At 44.9% G+C, this 12,360-nt stretch overlaps 1 protein-coding gene across 1 annotated transcript in view; it reads left to right on the top strand.

Moving 5' to 3' along the window:
* Positions 1-1,293: 1,293 nt before the first annotated feature.
* tmem267 (transmembrane protein 267) overlaps positions 1,294-12,360 on the top strand; it is a gene marked incomplete at its 3' end in the record, with an annotated part of 40,596 nt that continues 29,529 nt past the window's right edge. Inside the window, 1 exon segment of the mRNA XM_084338940.1 lies at positions 1,294-1,398.

Here is a 12,360-nt window from a genome sequence, read left to right as displayed (position 1 = left end):
GTTTAATCTGATCCTTTGTAACAATTATTATTATTATTATTATTATTATTATTATTATTATTATTATTATTATTATTATTATTATTATTATTATTATTATTATTATTATTATTATTATTATTATTATTATTATTATTATTATTATTATTATTATTATTATTATTATTATTATTATTATTATTATTATTATTATTATTATTTAATTTTTTTTAAGAAGTGGAGACAGGAGAGGGTAGACAGTACTACTAATAAGCCTGCCAGCAATCAATAACCCGTTCCTATCTCCAGTTCAAGTTGTGCTTTATTATTTGTCACATATAGCAGGGTACATGTAGCCTACTGTACATTACAGTGAAATGCTTGGTTCTGTATGCGCCGCCCCCTGTGATTGTTCTTCATAGGATTACAGTAAAACGTTTAAAAGTATAATGCCAAACACTATACAAAATATACAATATACAAAAGTACAAAATGTACCTTTGTATAGAGGTGCAATCAAACTATTGGCCTACTTTGACCCACCTGGCTCTCTGCAGGGACCCACCAGCCATCCGGATGACGACAACAACAACAACAACAACAACAACAACAACAACAACAACAACAACAACAACAACAACAACAACAACAAAACAAAAGGGGAAGCACATTTGTACTAGACACCAAACACCACATTGTTGCTCAACTATATATTTGACCTGTAGGGGGCAGCGGAGCGCAGCTGAAAGTCAGTCAGGGTGGCAGGACAGGAGAAGCAAGAGACGGAACAGGGTTTTAAAAAAGGGCATTTGTCAGTAGAGGAAGTACAGGAGGAGAAAGAGAGGGTGTGGGGGGAGAAGCTGAGTGTAGTGGCCTTTGTGGCAGGAGTGGTTAATGCTACAGCGATGGTTAGCGGTAAGACAGATAGGATGAAGTTAATAGTTAAAGTGGCAGTACAACACGTGGGCATGGAGGGTCTGACATGGGAGGAGGTGGTTAGTGAGTTAGAGAAGGGGATCCTGAGTGATCCAGAAGGCCAGAGTCAGCCCACAGGAGGCCAGGAGGAGTGTCTCACAGTCAGGGAGGAGCAGCAGTAGCTGCACTTCAAGATGGGGAGGGAACATGGACACTGTAGGAGGTAAAGGATACCAGAAGATGGCGCTATTGCCCCAAACAGTTGGTGGCTGACCGCCGTAAAACCCAAGTGGAAGAAGAAGAAGAAGAAGAAGGACTGTGTAAAACAGACTGTACAGTAGGGGGCGGTGTGCGCCTTCAGTGGTCGCGACCCGCCATTAAACCCAGTGAAGAAGAAGAAGAAGAAGAAGAAGAAGAAGAAGAAGAAGAAGAAGAAGACGGCGGTGTCTGCAGAAGCTGCTGTGTGATGATGATGATGATGATGATGATGATGGTGGTGGTGGGGTGAGTGCTAACAAACCACGACCATATTTCATCATTCAATCAGATAATAATATACCCGCCGTGTGTGTTGTTATTATCCGCTAACGGAGTGTGTGTGTTGTGACGTGACGGCGCTGTCCGCAGGTCAGATCGATACAGGCGGCTCTGATACAACATGTCAGTGCTGTCATCACATCACAACAACATGTTTCTTTATATACCTGTAGATACTATATCTATATGTGTACATATCCTTTAACTGTTCTTACTAGTTATGCTCGATTCTTGTACCGGATTTCCTCTCTGGTAAACAAGAATACCCTGAAGACTCTGGCAGGAGCACTCATTCAAGGGTACTATGACTATGCTTGCACCTCATGGTACCAAAGCACCTCAAAGGCGCTAAAAACAAAATTACAAACATCTCAAAACAAACTAGTCAGACTACTGCTTGACCTTACTCCTAGAACCCACCTCACCCCTGCACACTTTGACAACCTAGGATGGCTTAGAGTAGACGACAGAGTACAGCAACTTGCAATGGGCCTGGTCTACAAGATACACTACACGACCAAGGTACCCATGTACATGTCAAAATACTTCCCAAAGGTCAGTGAATACCACAATCACAACACCAGAGGGAGCTCCACAAATCATGTTAAACCCAGATTCGGCACAAACAAGAGACTAAACACGTTTTGCAATTATGCCACATCAATGTGGAACGCCCTACTCACAGCTGTAAAGGAATGTGAATCACTACCCACTTTCAAAAACACTCTCAAAAAACACCTAAGGGAGACTGCAACTCGAAACTGGCCCCTACAAATGTCCGAACACAACCCCCTCCAATGTACAGTAAATGACCAAGTATGGTCTTGTCAATAATCCAATGTACAGTTTTGTTTGTACAGTTGTACAGTGTCCCCCACCCACCCCTCCTACCCAACCCCCCCCCCCCCCCCCCACCCACCCACCCAACCACCTCCAATGTACAGTCCCACCCCCACCTACCCAATCCAATGTACAGTTTCTACGTCAAATGTATATACTTTTTTTTTTTCTGGACTCTTTTTGTATCACAAACAGTACTGTAATTGCAAATCTGGTATGTCATAAATGTATAGATGTAGCAGTACTGTCTATCTGTATGTCATGTATGTCATATATGTTACGATTAATTGAAAATGGGGGACCCTGATGTAAACAAGACGAAAGTCTTTCTCTGGTCTGCATCCCCTTAACAATTGTATGTATTGAGCTGTACTGTACATGGTGTACCCATTCTGCAATCTGTTAATAAAGTTTTCAATCAATCAATCAATTAAATCAATCAATGCTGCTGGCCCAGTATGACTTGATTGATTGATTGATTGATTGATTGATTGAAAACTTTATTAACAGATTACAGAATGGGTACAGTACAGTACAGCTCAATACACACAATTGTTAAGGGGATGCAGACCAGAGAAAGACTTTCGTCTTGTTTACATCAGGGTCCCCCATTTTCAATTCATCATAACATATATGTGACATACATGACATACAGATAGACAGTACTGCTACATCTATACATTTATGACATACCAGATTTGCAAATACAGTACTGATACAAAAAAAATCCAGAAAAAGAGTGTATATACATTTGCCGTAGAAACTGTACATTGGAGGAGGTTGGGTAGGTGGGGTGGGGTGGGGTTGGTTGGGTGGGGGGGGGGGGGGGACACTGTACATTAGGCCTGCCGCGATAAGCAATAAATCGATTAATTGCCGCGATAATTAAAATTAATGCAATGATTTTGACGGGCGCGATTAATTGCTATTTGCGCGTTTGTTTTAATGAGGCGGAACCAGTCCAGTACCCCTCGTCAGTCACTCCGTGTGGGGGGCCGCTGGCCTTACTACAGAGCACAGCACGGGAGCTCCGTGGGGCACTAGCAACGCCACATATAGCTTAACTACATTTCTCAATAGTGTTGCTCCTTTTAACCAAATAGCGTTCTTTGTAGTGTAACGTTAGCTATTTTTAGACCCAAGTAGTTACTCGCTACTGCCCGGAGAAACTGGACTGCTAAATAAAGATTAAAGATCTAGTGTTGATGCTCATTCAATGCCAACAACATTAGCTAAATAGCCAACAAACGAAATACAACGTATAGCATAGCTACAACACAGAATAACGTTAATACAATTACATGCATCATTGTTTACAATGAACGGGTGGGACTAGTCAAAGGACTGGACACGGGGACAAGTTAAACATGAATTAATTTATTATAACAGGTAATCGAGTTGCGCTCCCGTGCCTACGCACCACAGCTATTCTATTCTATACGGCTTTGACGCTTCCTCCTCATCGTTGATTGCCTGTAGTAGCTGCATCTAACGTTAGTAGCTAACGTTAAAACTAACCTAAAGTTAGTTGCTCACCAACAATCTCAACATTTGTTTTATCATTAGCTCAAAAACACAGAACCGGACGATACAAGTTGGCCGCTCATAGATGCTGCTAGGATAATAACAACAATACTTCCGCTCCGGTCGGTGGGCTTCAAAATAAAAGTCTAAACACCGGAAAAGACGGAGCGGTGGGCTTCAAAATAAAAGTTTTGGGAAATAAATTTCTCAAAAAAAAATTCTCTAACCGGTCGCAATAATATCGCTTATCGCGATATTTTCGGGGGCAATTAATCGCCCAGCAAAATGTGTTATCGTGGCAGGCCTACTGTACATTGTACATTGGAAAGCCATACTTGGTCTTTACTGTACAACTGGGTTCGGACATTTACAGGGGCCAGTTTCGAATTGCAGTCTCCCGTAGGTGTTCTTTGAGAGTGTTTTTGAAAGTGGGTAGTGATTCACATTCCTTTACAGCTTTGGGTAGGGCGTTCCACATTGATGTGGCATAATTGCGAAACGTGTTTAGTCCCTTATTTGAGCCGAATCTGGGTTTAACATGATTTGTGGAACTCCCTCTGGTGTTGTGGTTGTGGTATTCACTGACCTTTGGGAAGTATTTTGACATGTACATGGGTACCTTGGTCGTGTAGGTAATTTCGTCTTTCCTTGTGACAATATTGTCACCCACTGTAACTGAGAAGCCGTCGGTCTTGCTGAGTTTGTTATTTGATCCGAAGAGAATGGACTCTGTTTTGCCCATGTGTAATGATAGTTTGTTATCAGCGAGCCAGGTGCAGATTTTGCCTAGTTCTGAGCTGAGGGTTTTTTCAACCTGCAACTTGTTCTTGTCAGAGACCAGCAGGGCTGAGTCGTCCGCAAACAGGAACAAGTTGCAGTCACAGGCTGACGACATGTCATTTGCATAAATTAGGAAGAGTAGCGGTCCTAGTATGCTTCCTTGTGGAACACCACAGCTCACTGTGAGGGGGGGGGGGGGGATAGGGTACCGTTTACCTCCACCATCTGTTCCCTCCCCTCAAGGTAGGATTGCATCCAGCTCACTGATAGACTATCAAAACCAATTGCTTTTAGCTTGTCAATCAGAATGGTGTGATTGACAGTGTCGAAGGCCTTTTGTAGGTCCAGCATGACCATGCCGCAGTATTTGCCCGCGTCCACCTCTTGTTTGATGTGGTCGTTTAAATAGAGAAGGCATGTGTCAGTGGAGTGGGATGTTCTGAAGCCTCTTGCTGAGTTTGTTATTTGAACCGAAGAGAATGGACTCTGTTTTGCCCAGGTGTAATGATAGTTTGTTGTCGTTGAGCCATATGCAGATTTTGCCTTACTGTATCACTGTATAATAATAGTATAATTTCACAATAAATGCACTTCTCAATCTGCACACTCCATGATCATGACCTGTCGGTGTCAGTTACATGATGAGAGACAGACAGACGGGCGGAGGGAGGGAGGGAGGGAGGGAGAGAGAGGGAGAGAGAGGGAGAGAGGGAGGGAGAGAGAGGGAGAGAGAGGGAGAGAGAGGGAGAGAGAGGGAGAGAGAGAGAGAGAGGGAGAGAGGGAGAGAGGGAGAGAGGGAGAGAGGGAGAGAGAGAGAGAGGGAGAGAGGGAGAGAGAGAGAGAGAGAGAGTGTGAGTGAGTGAGTGAGTGAGTGAGTGAGTGAGTGAGTGAGTGAGTGAGTGAGTGAGTGAGTGAGTGAGTGAGTGTCTGAGTGAGTGAGTGAGTGAGTGAGTGAGTGAGTGCCTGTGGGGGGAGGGTCTAGTTGTGGTGGGCCTGCCTGTGGGGGGAGGGTCTAGTTGTGGTGGGTCTGCCTGTGGGGGGAGGGTCTAGTTGTGGTGGGTCTGCCTGTGGGGGGAGGGTCTAGTTGTGGTGGGTCTGCCTGTGGGGGGAGGGTCTAGTTGTGGTGGGTCTGCCTGTGGGGGGAGGGTCTAGTTGTGGTGGGTCTGTCTGTGGGGGGAGGGTCTAGTTGTGGTGGGTCTGTCTGTGGGGGGAGGGTCTAGTTGTGGTGGGTCTGTCTGTGGGGGGAGGGTCTAGTTGTGGTGGGTCTGTCTGTGGGGGGAGGGTCTAGTTGTGGTGGGTCTGTCTGTGGGGGGAGGGTCTAGTTGTGGTGGGTCTGCCTGTGGGGGGAGGGTCTAGTTGTGGTGGGTCTGCCTGTGGGGGGAGGGTCTAGTTGTGGTGGGTCTGCCTGTGGGGGGAGGGTCTAGTTGTGGTGGGTCTGCCTGTGGGGGGAGGGTCTAGTTGTGGTGGGTCTGTCTGTGGGGGGAGGGTCTAGTTGTGGTGGGCCTGTCTGTGGGGGGAGGGTCTAGTTGTGGTGGGTGGGCCTGCCTGTGGGGGGAGGGTCTAGTTGTGGTGGGTCTGCCTGTGGGGGGAGGGTCTAGTTGTGGTGGGTCTGCCTGTGGGGGGAGGGTCTAGTTGTGGTGGGTCTGCCTGTGGGGGGAGGGTCTAGTTGTGGTGGGTCTGTCTGTGGGGGGAGGGTCTAGTTGTGGTGGGCCTGCCTGTGGGGGGAGGGTCTAGTTGTGGTGGGTCTGTCTGTGGGGGGAGGGCCTGCCTGTGGGGGGAGGGTCTAGTTGTGGTGGGTCTGTCTGTGGGGGGAGGGTCTAGTTGTGGTGGGCCTGCCTGTGGGGGGAGGGCCTGCCTGTGGGGGGAGGGTCTAGTTGTGGTGGGTCTGTCTGTGGGGGGAGGGCCTGCCTGTGGGGGGAGGGTCTAGTTGTGGTGGGTCTGTCTGTGGGGGGAGGGTCTAGTTGTGGTGGGTCTGTCTGTGGGGGGAGGGTCTAGTTGTGGTGGGCCTGCCTGTGGGGGGAGGGTCTAGTTGTGGTGGGTGGGCCTGCCTGTGGGGTATTGTGGAGGGCTGCCACAAATTAGATTCAAGATTAGATTCAAATGTATCGTCATCATGCGGCACAAGTACAGTACAACAAAAATACGTTTGACATCCAACTAGAGTGCAAAGTTAACAGTAAAGTGCAACATACAATGTACAGGTGATTAAACTGGGTATAAAATATATAAATGAGTACTACTGAGTAATAGTGCTGATCAGATATGTACTGTACAGAGGTGTAGTATTAATATGTACAGTGATACAGGTATATAAAGGCACTATGGTCGTAGCAGCAGTGTAACTAGTAAGAGTAGGTAAGGGATATATAGCTGTATATAGTATCTACAGATATGCAAAATGATTATGTGCAGGTATGTACAGACGGGTGGATTGATATACAGTATATATGGTAATTAATATATATATATATAAATACGGTATATACAGCATTATTGTACATGCTAATGCTATCATACAGTTATATGGGTTATATGCAGGTGTATATAGGAGGAATATATGCAGACAGATATGGATATATATTAAATGCAGTAAATATAAATATATTCAAGATTCGAGATTCAAGAATCAAGATTGTTTATTGTCATATGTTAAACACAGTTAAACAGACAGTTTGCCATACAGTGAAAATCTTACTCTGCTAGTCCGCCCTTCACACAAAATCACACAGTACTTAACTAAAACATATTTAAATACAAGCGAGTGCTAGAAAATAATGTAAAAATAGATCAATATAATATATACAAGGCACAGTGAGTAACATTCAGTTCAGTGTTTACATGTGAATGGAGGTCACAGCGGGTCACAGCGGGTCACAGCGGGTCACAGCGGGTCACAGTGAGGTCACAGCGGGTCACAGCGGTTCACAGCGGGTCACAGTGGGTCACAGCGGGTCACAGTGAGGTCACAGCGGGTCACAGCGGGTCACAGTGAGGTCACAGCGGGTCACAGCGGGTCACAGAGGGTCACAGTGAGGTCACAGCGGGTCACAGCGGGTCACAGTGAGGTCACAGCGGGTCACAGCGGGTCACAGCGGGTCACAGTAAGGTCACAGCAGCAGTCGGGTCAGAGTGTAATGTATAATATAATGTATATATGCGGCATATACAGCACTGTTGTACATGCTATACAGAGTATATGGGTAGACTAGTGGGGTGGGTAGTTAAGATTATTATGATGACTGTGATTACAGTGTAGGGCAGCTGTAGACAGTGAAGGTACACAGTGAGTAGGTAGGCAACAGAGAAATAAACCTATGTTCCCTGGTAACAGACACCAACAGGGAGAGGTGGCCTCGCGTGAGAGCAGCATGTTGTTTTAGAACAACTTGTGATGCATGTTCTTGGTCCAGACCTGGCTAAAGGACATTACTGGTGCAACAACGCTGATGGAAGCCTGTCCTCCAAAATATAAATACCATCAGTCAGTCGGCCGGGCTAAACAGGAAAGGGGGAGGGATCGCTGCTATTTTATCCACATCGTTTGCATGTAATGACATTGACCTGGTGAATCATTTGAATACCTTGTTGTTATTGAGCTCAAAGCTGAGTCATCACATTATACCAACCACCGAATCATCTGTAGGAATTCTCAGAGCTAATCTCTCAGTCGGCGTCATTAGGTGTGAAACATGAATCATGCATGGGGATCTGAATATTCATATACATTTAGTAATTTAGTCCATATTAGTAAGAAGAACGACCCCAAGGCTATTGAGCTCATAGACCTAGTGGACAGCGTTGAGCCAACACAACATGTAAATGAACCCACTGGCTGACATGGTGACCCCTAGATTTAGTGATGACCACAACGCTGAACATTGATAACGTGTCACTGACACTTGTCTGTCCCTCCGTCTGCTCATTTATTCATGTCCCTAGACACATCTATCCATGTCTTTCATCAGCATGTCTTCATGTACATCTCAGCCTGTCTGTGGCTACTGTAGTGGTCAAGATCTATTTGTGGCCGGAAGGCCAGTGCATCTGTTGCTGAGAGTCACAGGCCCACAGCCCAAGCACTGACCACGGTGTTGGCTGACCAGAGGAGCTGATGACAGGATCTGCAATATGTATAATATCTATGAATCAATCCATTTATCTATTGTACTAAGAATGTATAGACGAATATCTACAAATGTGTGTACCATTAAAGTGTGTTATTGATTTGATTTGATTTGAAATCTTTATTTCGAACATGTAAATACATACAAACAATATCAAATCAAAACAAATCATTGATCAAGAAATTAAATGGGAAAAAATCTAGATAAATAAAACAAAAGCAAAACATAACTCAACATTTACACGTTCGAAAAGGAGTAGGAAGAAGCATACACTTATTTAATCCTACCCCTTTATTCCACTACTCAAATGAGTGTGTATACTCATTTAAAACCTTACAAAACAAATATATATATATATATATGCAAAAAAAAAACGATATATGTAAAACATGAAAGAAATAAAGTAAAAATGTAAACACCCGTTATATTGTATTAAAACAGCAAAATGTGTCACCGTGAGCCCAGCCTGTCCTCCAGGAGACCCACTGTAGTTCTAGATCCTGGCTGTTTTAACTGTCACCATGTGTAGTCGGTGAGAGCCACCTCATTCTGTTTTAACTGTCACCATGTATAGTCGGTGAGAGCCACCTCATTCTGTTTTAACTGTCACCATGTATAGTCGGTGAGAGCCACCTCATTCTGTTTTAACTGTCACCATGTATAGTCGGTGAGAGCCACCTCATTCTGTTTTAACTGTCACCATGTGTAGTCGGTGAGAGCCACCTCATTCTGTTTTAACTGTCACCTTGTATAGTCGGTGAGAGCCACCTCATTCTGTTTTAACTGTCACCATGTGTAGTCGGTGAGAGCCACCTCATTCTGTTTTAACTGTCACCATGTATAGTCGGTGAGAGCCACCTCATTCTGTTTTAACTGTCACCATGTGTAGTCAGTGAGAGCCACCTCATTCTGTTTTAACTGTCACCATGTGTAGTCAGTGAGAGCCACCTCATTCTGTTTTAACTGTCACCATGTATAGTCGGTGAGAGCCACCTCATTCTGTTTTAACTGTCACCATGTGTAGTCAGTGAGAGCCACCTCATTCTGTTTTAACTGTCACCATGTATAGTCGGTGAGAGCCACCTCATTCTGTTTTAACTGTCACCATGTGTAGTCAGTGAGAGCCACCTCATTCTGTTTTAACTGTCACCATGTGTAGTCAGTGAGAGCCACCTCATTCTGTTTTAACTGTCACCATGTGTAGTCGGTGAGAGCCACCTCATTCTGTTTTAACTGTCACCATGTGTAGTCAGTGAGAGCCACCTCATTCTGTTTTAACTGTCACCATGTGTAGTCAGTGAGAGCCACCTCATTCTGTTTTAACTGTCACCATGTGTAGTCGGTGAGAGCCACCTCATGTTTTAACTGTCACCATGTGTAGTCGGTGAGAGCCACCTCATTCTGTTTTAACTGTCACCATGTGTAGTCAGTGAGAGCCACCTCATTCTGTTTTAACTGTCACCATGTGTAGTCAGTGAGAGCCACCTCATTCTGTTTTAACTGTCACCATGTGTAGTCAGTGAGAGCCACCTCATTCTGTTTTAACTGTCACCATGTATAGTCGGTGAGAGCCACCTCATTCTGTTTTAACTGTCACCATGTGTAGTCGGTGAGAGCCACCTCATTCTGTTTTAACTGTCACCATGTGTAGTCAGTGAGAGCCACCTCATTCTGTTTTAACTGTCACCATGTGTAGTCAGTGAGAGCCACCTCATTCTGTTTTAACTGTCACCATGTGTAGTCGGTGAGAGCCACCTCATGTTTTAACTGTCACCATGTGTAGTCGGTGAGAGCCACCTCATTCTGTTTTAACTGTCACCATGTGTAGTCAGTGAGAGCCACCTCATTCTGTTTTAACTGTCACCATGTATAGTCGGTGAGAGCCACCTCATTCTGTTTTAACTGTCACCATGTATAGTCGGTGAGAGCCACCTCATTCTGTTTTAACTGTCACCATGTGTAGTCAGTGAGAGCCACCTCATTCTGTTTTAACTGTCACCATGTGTAGTCAGTGAGAGCCACCTCATTCTGTTTTAACTGTCACCATGTATAGTCGGTGAGAGCCACCTCATTCTGTTTTAACTGTCACCATGTATAGTCGGTGAGAGCCACCTCATTCTGTTTTAACTGTCACCATGTGTAGTCAGTGAGAGCCACCTCATTCTGTTTTAACTGTCACCATGTGTAGTCAGTGAGAGCCACCTCATTCTGTTTTAACTGTCACCATGTATAGTCGGTGAGAGCCACCTCATGTTTTAACTGTCACCATGTATAGTCAGTGAGAGCCACCTCATGTTTTAACTGTCACCATGTATAGTCGGTGAGAGCCACCTCATGTTTTAACTGTCACCATGTATAGTCGGTGAGAGCCACCTCATGTTTTAACTGTCACCATGTATAGTCAGTGAGAGCCACCTCATGTTTTAACTGTCACCATGTATAGTCGGTGAGAGCCACCTCATGTTTTAACTGTCACCATGTATAGTCGGTGAGAGCCACCTCATGTTTTAACTGTCACCATGTATAGTCGGTGAGAGCCACCTCATGTTTTAACTGTCACCATGTATAGTCGGTGAGAGCCACCTCATGTTTTAACTGTCACCATGTATAGTCGGTGAGAGCCACCTCATTCTGTTTTAACTGTCACCATGTATAGTCGGTGAGAGCCACCTCATGTTTTAACTGTCACCATGTATAGTCGGTGAGAGCCACCTCATGTTTTAACTGTCACCATGTATAGTCGGTGAGAGCCACCTCATGTTTTAACTGTCACCATGTATAGTCGGTGAGAGCCACCTCATTCTGTTTTAACTGTCACCATGTATAGTCGGTGAGAGCCACCTCATGTTTTAACTGTCACCATGTGTAGTCGGTGAGAGCCACCTCATGTTTTAACTGTCACCATGTGTAGTCGGTGAGAGCCACCTCATTCTGTTTTAACTGTCACCATGTATAGTCGGTGAGAGCCGCCTCATTCTGTTTTAACTGTCACCATGTATAGTCGGTGAGAGCCACCTCATGTTTTAACTGTCACCATGTATAGTCGGTGAGAGCCACCTCATTCTGTTTTAACTGTCACCATGTATAGTCAGTGAGAGCCACCTCATGTTTTAACTGTCACCATGTATAGTCGGTGAGAGCCACCTCATGTTTTAACTGTCACCATGTATAGTCGGTGAGAGCCACCTCATGTTTTAACTGTCACCATGTATAGTCGGTGAGAGCCACCTCATTCTGTTTTAACTGTCACCTTGTATAGTCGGTGAGAGCCACCTCATTCTGTTTTAACTGTCACCATGTATAGTCGGTGAGAGCCGCCTCATTCTGTTTTAACTGTCACCATGTATAGTCGGTGAGAGCCACCTCATTCTGTTTTAACTGTCACCATGTATAGTCGGTGAGAGCCACCTCATTCTGTTTTAACTGTCACCATGTATAGTCGGTGAGAGCCACCTCATTCTGTTTTAACTGTCACCATGTATAGTCGGTGAGAGCCGCCTCATTCTGTTTTAACTGTCACCATGTATAGTCGGTGAGAGCCACCTCATTCTGTTTTAACTGTCACCATGTATAGTCGGTGAGAGCCACCTCATGTTTTAACTGTCACCATGTATAGTCGGTGAGAGCCACCTCATTCTGTTTTAACTGTCACCATGTATAG

Source organism: Notolepis coatsorum (genome assembly GCF_963971535.1).
Source record: "Notolepis coatsorum genome assembly, contig: SCAFFOLD_982, whole genome shotgun sequence".
Taxonomy (NCBI): domain Eukaryota; kingdom Metazoa; phylum Chordata; class Actinopteri; order Aulopiformes; family Paralepididae; genus Notolepis; species Notolepis coatsorum.
This window is presented reverse-complemented; position numbering and strand designations above follow the sequence as displayed.